The sequence below is a fragment of the Myotis daubentonii genome, chromosome 1 (assembly GCF_963259705.1).
Source record: "Myotis daubentonii chromosome 1, mMyoDau2.1, whole genome shotgun sequence".
Classification (NCBI taxonomy): Eukaryota; Metazoa; Chordata; class Mammalia; order Chiroptera; family Vespertilionidae; genus Myotis; species Myotis daubentonii.
In genome coordinates, this window is record NC_081840.1 from 192043734 (window position 1) to 192049843 (window position 6110).

A 6110-nucleotide genomic window follows, 5' to 3' on the forward strand; every position below is an offset into this window, starting at 1 on the left:
AAAATGGATACAAGAGAGCATTTGGGGTTTTTCTTTTTAATGCCTGCTTTTCAAAAATAAAAAAGGGGGAATTTGCCATGAGCCGGTCCATCCTTGCTGTTTCAAAGGACCTGGCATATATGGCATACTGTTCTTAAAATGTTTGCTCACCTTCTTGGTACTATGTGTTTTAACCAAGGTCTCCTCTCTGAGAAAGGTTGTTTCCCCAGGTAGGGATTTTCCCCTGAAGTTAGGGAGGGAATAAAACCCCTCAACTAAGTGCCAGGCGGGTAATTAATCACTTTAACTACAAACAATCATGCTTAAGCTACATAATCTTTACTCCCTGGAATGGAGATAAGAAACGCCCTAACCTTTGTAATAGAGATTGATAGGATTGAATCAACTGGTATAAATACAGATGTAACAAGACAGAAAGAGACAGAACTTAGAAGACAGAACCAAGAGAGACAGAACCTAGGCACAGAACCTACACAGAACGTTCTCTAGAGACAGAAGAACTTCATTGGAGAGAACATGGCAAAAGATCCTGGACAGAAACTGGCCTCAGAACCTAGAGACAGAACCTAGCGAGAGAACATGGCAAAAGATCCTGGACTGAACCTGACTACAGACATTGGCAAGAGAACCTGACTAGAACCTGGTGACTGAACCTGGCTGGAGAACCTGGACAGAACCTGGCTGGAGGACCTAGCAAGAGAACATGGACACAGAACCTGGCTGGAGATCCTAACCAGAACTTTGCTGGAGAACCTGGCCAGAACTTCGCTGGAGATCCAGACCAGAACTTGGCTGGAGATCCTGGCTAGGCTGCTGATCAACTGAACGCTGTCTCCATGTCATTCCTTCTTCGCCGACTCCGTCTACACCTTTGGGAACCCCTGGACCTGCTGGGGCAGGACCCCAGCATGTTTGTTCAAATCCTATATGATATTCGATAAAAAGTTTCTCTCCGAAATCATCTTTGACTAACTTGAAAATATTTTTCCTAATTTCTCAAATGGTAATAATGAGTTAAAGATGAAAGGAAAATAGGACTTAATTCAAAATAAAACAAAAATGGAAAAACATAATGTATTTGTTATTTTTATGAAATGATTATTATATTAATTTTTAACTGATATTTTAATACTAATAACTTCATCTCTGGATATTTGCAAAAGAAAGAATAAGTAAAAACTTATGGTAATGATAATATGCGCCTAAATTTGTCACTGAGATGGAGTATGGGAATTAAAGGAACAGCAAATACAATGTATTTGCATTCACAGCTGGATGAGTTGTTTGTTCTGTTTCCTATGGTAGTTTCTCCCATCTAGTATTTTCTGTCTCTTTCATATTAGAAATTCTGTGGTGAAACTCATTTATTTTATATCCCCATAAAAATGAATTCTGAAATTATGACTGCCACAACCCAAATAAAGAAAATTTAACAAAACAAAACAAAAAATTGCACATCTTTTGATGAAGATTGCATCCACAGTAGCAACAAGTCTTTACTGAGTATATACAGAATACTATAATAGTCCTAGATATGCAGCAATCCTTAATCTTTGCAAGAGTCCTATTTGAGGGGGCACAGAATGAATGAGCATGCAATGAAGAATATATCATTACGGTAAAAGGCAGAATATTCTGAGGCTTATATAGTTGAGAGGAATAAGCAATAGCTACAGTTTTTGTATGACCATTAGAGAATCTTTATAGCAAAGGTGTAGTTATTTAGTCTTAAAGAAATGGTGAGATTTAGACTGGAATAAAATTGATTAGGGAATAATACAAAGCTAAATTGCCTATAACAAAAGATTGGTGGAGGGCTGATACTGAACATATGCCACTTACCAGTTATATTTTCTCTACCAATTTTTTTTTGTAATTCTATGAAATTAGTTTATCTGGTAGAAATGAGATTCAAAGAGTTCTGAAATACTGTTAAAATCTGATATTCTTCATATCAGGTTAATATTGATTAAACAACTTTGCTTTTTTATGTTCTGTTAGAATATGATACATAATACATATCTACTTACAATTCTAGTCATACTTTCTTACTAACTTTAGCCGTATTTTAATTATTTCCCAGTTATTGAAAATTATTTTCAAATACGTCAATTTTCAAAATGATTGTCAAGGTGTACTCTTCCAGAAGATTAATTAAAAATTGTTCGCTTCAATCCTACTGCTCTCAGTTCATTATTAGTGACTATTTAGCTTGGAGCAATTTGAACCAGAATAAAATCTGGGTAAATAATTACATAAGTAGATCGTAAGTAAACTAGGACCCCAAATATCTTGTATTTTAATGAAGTTACTCAGGGCAATTTATAGAACTATGATGATTCTCCTATGTAGGCAAACTTAAAGACCTAAATATATTAACATGTGAGGTTTTTAAGTATGAGAATCAACTTCCCTGAATTACTCATTTCAATATTTAACTTAATTAATATATCCTATATAGAAAGACACATAGAAACCCCTAGAGATTTATATCAAAAATTTATACCATAAAGTTAATACTTTTAGTAAACAAATAAAATGCTATTATGTTTAGCATTGTGTATTATGCTATGAAATGAGAAAAACCATTCACAGTCACCTGTCTCCAAATTGTATAATTTTGTGGTTAATTTAAAAGAATTTTTTTAAAGATGGAAAGTCCTAAACCTGAATATTTTAACTCTTTAAAAATTGTTTAAGTGTTAATCTGAAATATAGCTTCTGCATTCTACTTCCATTGTTGAGTTTCTCAGTACTACCTCTGGATGGCTGAGTCCAGACACTCTGCCTTCTGATTTTTAAACCTCCCATGGCATTGCTATATTCGGCTGACTAGGCTCAGTGCCTGGACCATAGCCGCCCCTGAGGCTGCCAATGTCCACTGATCCCCCTACTGATCCCATTTGTGGTATCTTACTGCAATGATTCATAAAGACCAGGGCAATGGCCGGTGACAATGTTTAGTGACAGAGAATGCTGTACAAACTGAACACCAAAAACTCTTCTTGAAGCACTCAGAAAACTTAAACTGCAAGGCAGCCTGCCACTGCAAATTTGAACAACAACAAAAAAAAACCTAGAAAATCTAGAGATATGCAGTTCCCAAGGGTTGCTTACCAGGGCAGAAATCACTGACATCCATAAACTGGTGGGAACACTTAAATGCTCATGTTGAACTACTGGAAGCTGAGTGCTGAATAATGTGAGAGTGAGAAATTCCCAGAGAGGCTATAGTCATTGGAAGGCCTCCACACTCTCCCTTCCGGATAGAGACTTAATCAGAACATCCTACAAAGCTCTGTGGCTCCTATCCCCTCCACCACACTAACAAGCATCCAGTATTGTAACAGTGGGTGATGACAGAGAAAGCCAGGAGAAGAGGCAAAACAAGGATGCTAGAGGAATGTGAAGCCTCTTATAGTTATATCTAGAGCTAATAATAAACACAGCCCAACTTATATCCAGATTAATATAAACTAGGACATTGGAGGACTATTTACCTAAGTTCCTATTTTCCACATTAAAACAAACAAAAAACAATATAAAGGAAAAACCAACAACTCTTCTTGAAGCACCCTTTTAGACTTTCAAGAGAACATTGCAAGGGATGTAACAAAGTGTGCCGAGCCAGCTCAGCCAAGGGATTGCAAGCCTGAGGGAGGGTGGCAAAGAATGAAGAAAAGACAAAGAGAATAAGACGGGTCTAAGACTCAGGGGTGGGCACAATTTTTGGCTCGAGGGCCACAATGGGTTCTTAAACTGGACCGGAGGGCCGGAACAAAAGCATGGATGGAGTGTTTGTGTAAACTAATATAAATTCAAAGTAAACATCATTACATAAAAGGGTACGGTCTTTTTTTTTTAGTTTTATTCATTTCAAACGGGCCAGATCCAGCCTGCGGGCCGTAGTTTGCCCAGTTTGCCCACGGCTGGCTAGGTGGATCCTCCTGTGCCTGGCTGAAGCCACAGAGAGAGATCCAGACAGCAAGATGAGCCTTTATTCTATAGCCAGAGGTAAACAAGGTAGTGGTCACCATAGTTACAATGTTCTTGTGAGTTTCACTTCTTTTGGCAGCACTTGCTGCATCTCCCACACCCCATTAGCTACCCAGATAAGATCTAGGGAGCATCATAAGGTCAAGCCTAATTATGCTAAGAGGGCTGTGCCCTCTAAGCTGGGATTTGTTTGTGGCTTTGCCAACAGGTCAGTCTGAGGCTTAACCCTATAGCCGCACCCTACAACAAAGTCAAGAAAAAAAAAAATCCAAAATGCTAAAGCAAGCATCAGAACCAGATTCACTCATGACAAAAGTGCTGGAATTATCAGACAAGGAATTTAAAATCATTATGAGAAATATGTTGTGTTATAATGGAAAAGTAGAATACATAGAATATCAAATGGATAATATCCACAGAGATGAAAACTATAAGATTCAAAAGAAAAAAACTAGAAATAAAAATCATGGTAACAGAAATCAAGAAAGTATTTGACAGGCTTGGTAGACATAACATAACTAAGGAAAAATTAGTGAACTTGTAAGATAGAATAAAGCAGTGACCTTTTCCTATCATTATTATGTAACCTTTGTACTCTTAGCATATTGATTGTTGTCCTTCACATACGAAGACTCATTTGCAGAAATAGGATCATTCTGTTTCTAAATACTTTTACTTATCTTTGAGGGAATGAGAATGGGGAAAAGCTTCTCAAGAATAAAATTTGGAGTATGAAAGGTGAATTTATATATATTCACCTTTCAATTCATATAATATGCCTACATACCGCCCTCTATTCAGTACAAAAACAAATTAATAAAATGAAAGTAAATAAGTGAGAAACAGGCTCTGTGCTCATGCTGCTTGAGTTCATAACCAGCTCTGCGAAAGTCACTTCACTGGTATGTGGCTATTTCTTTATCTGTAACATGGGGATAATGAAATGTCTTACCCATTGAGGATGATCACAGTGATTAATACTTGCTTAAAACAACATTGGCAACTATTGAGTGCATGCCCAGAATGTGTTAGCTGCTATTGTTAACAAAATTCATTTAAATTTGATGAGAAATTATTAAAAATTACTTTTAACATTAGATTAAAGTTTAAAATTTTGCATGTTTTAAAAGTCATACTTTTTAATGAGTTTTAGTAATAATAATGGTAATAATTCTTATTTGAATGCCTACTGTGTGACATATACATATTAGCTCATGAAGTCTTCACATCTCCATTTAACAGATGAGTAAATTAAGTCTTGAAGAGGTGAAATGTCTTGCTCAAAATTATACAACTAGAAGCTGTCAGGGCCAAGGTTAATATCCAGGCCCTTAAATGCCAAACTTTCTCAGCAAAAAAAAACCTGAGAAAATTCATTACCGGAAAAACTTCCCTGCAAAAAAAATCAAAGGAATAAACATAAACCATTTTTCTTATTTTTAGTTGATTTAAATTGATGATTTTCAACCAGTGTACTGCAATAATTTTTAAAACATGCGATACCTGATTATTTAGTCAGGGACACTGACCTCTTTTCCCTTAGATGGTCAAAGAAAAAGAAAAAGATAACAGCCAACATAAGAAAAGCCATCTGGTGTGAATGAATCAAAAGTATACCTAATTTTTATCAGATTGGCTAATATATATATATATATATATATGTATATATATATATATATATATATGTGTGTGTTTGTGTGTGTGTGTGTGTGTATATATATATATATATTTTGGTGTGCTGTATAATTTTGAGTAATTAGTTTATGTGTGCCATGAGATGAAAAAGGTTGAACATCGCTGATCTTAATGATAACTGTAGGCAATACAAATAACATTGTATTAGGTGATTATAGCATATGGATAACTGAAATAAATTACAACAATGTCATATGGGATAATAGGGAGAATTAGGAAATATTCTAAGATAACAGCACTATACATGAAGATGGATTTAGATGATTTTAAAATCTGTATTATAAATTCTAGGCAAATTACTAAAAATGTGTTTTTAAAAATATATTAATGATATTCCAAGAGAAGAGAGACAACTAGATATTATAAAATGCTCAATTAAAGTCAGATAATGCAAAAATATGGGGGCAGGTGACCAAAAG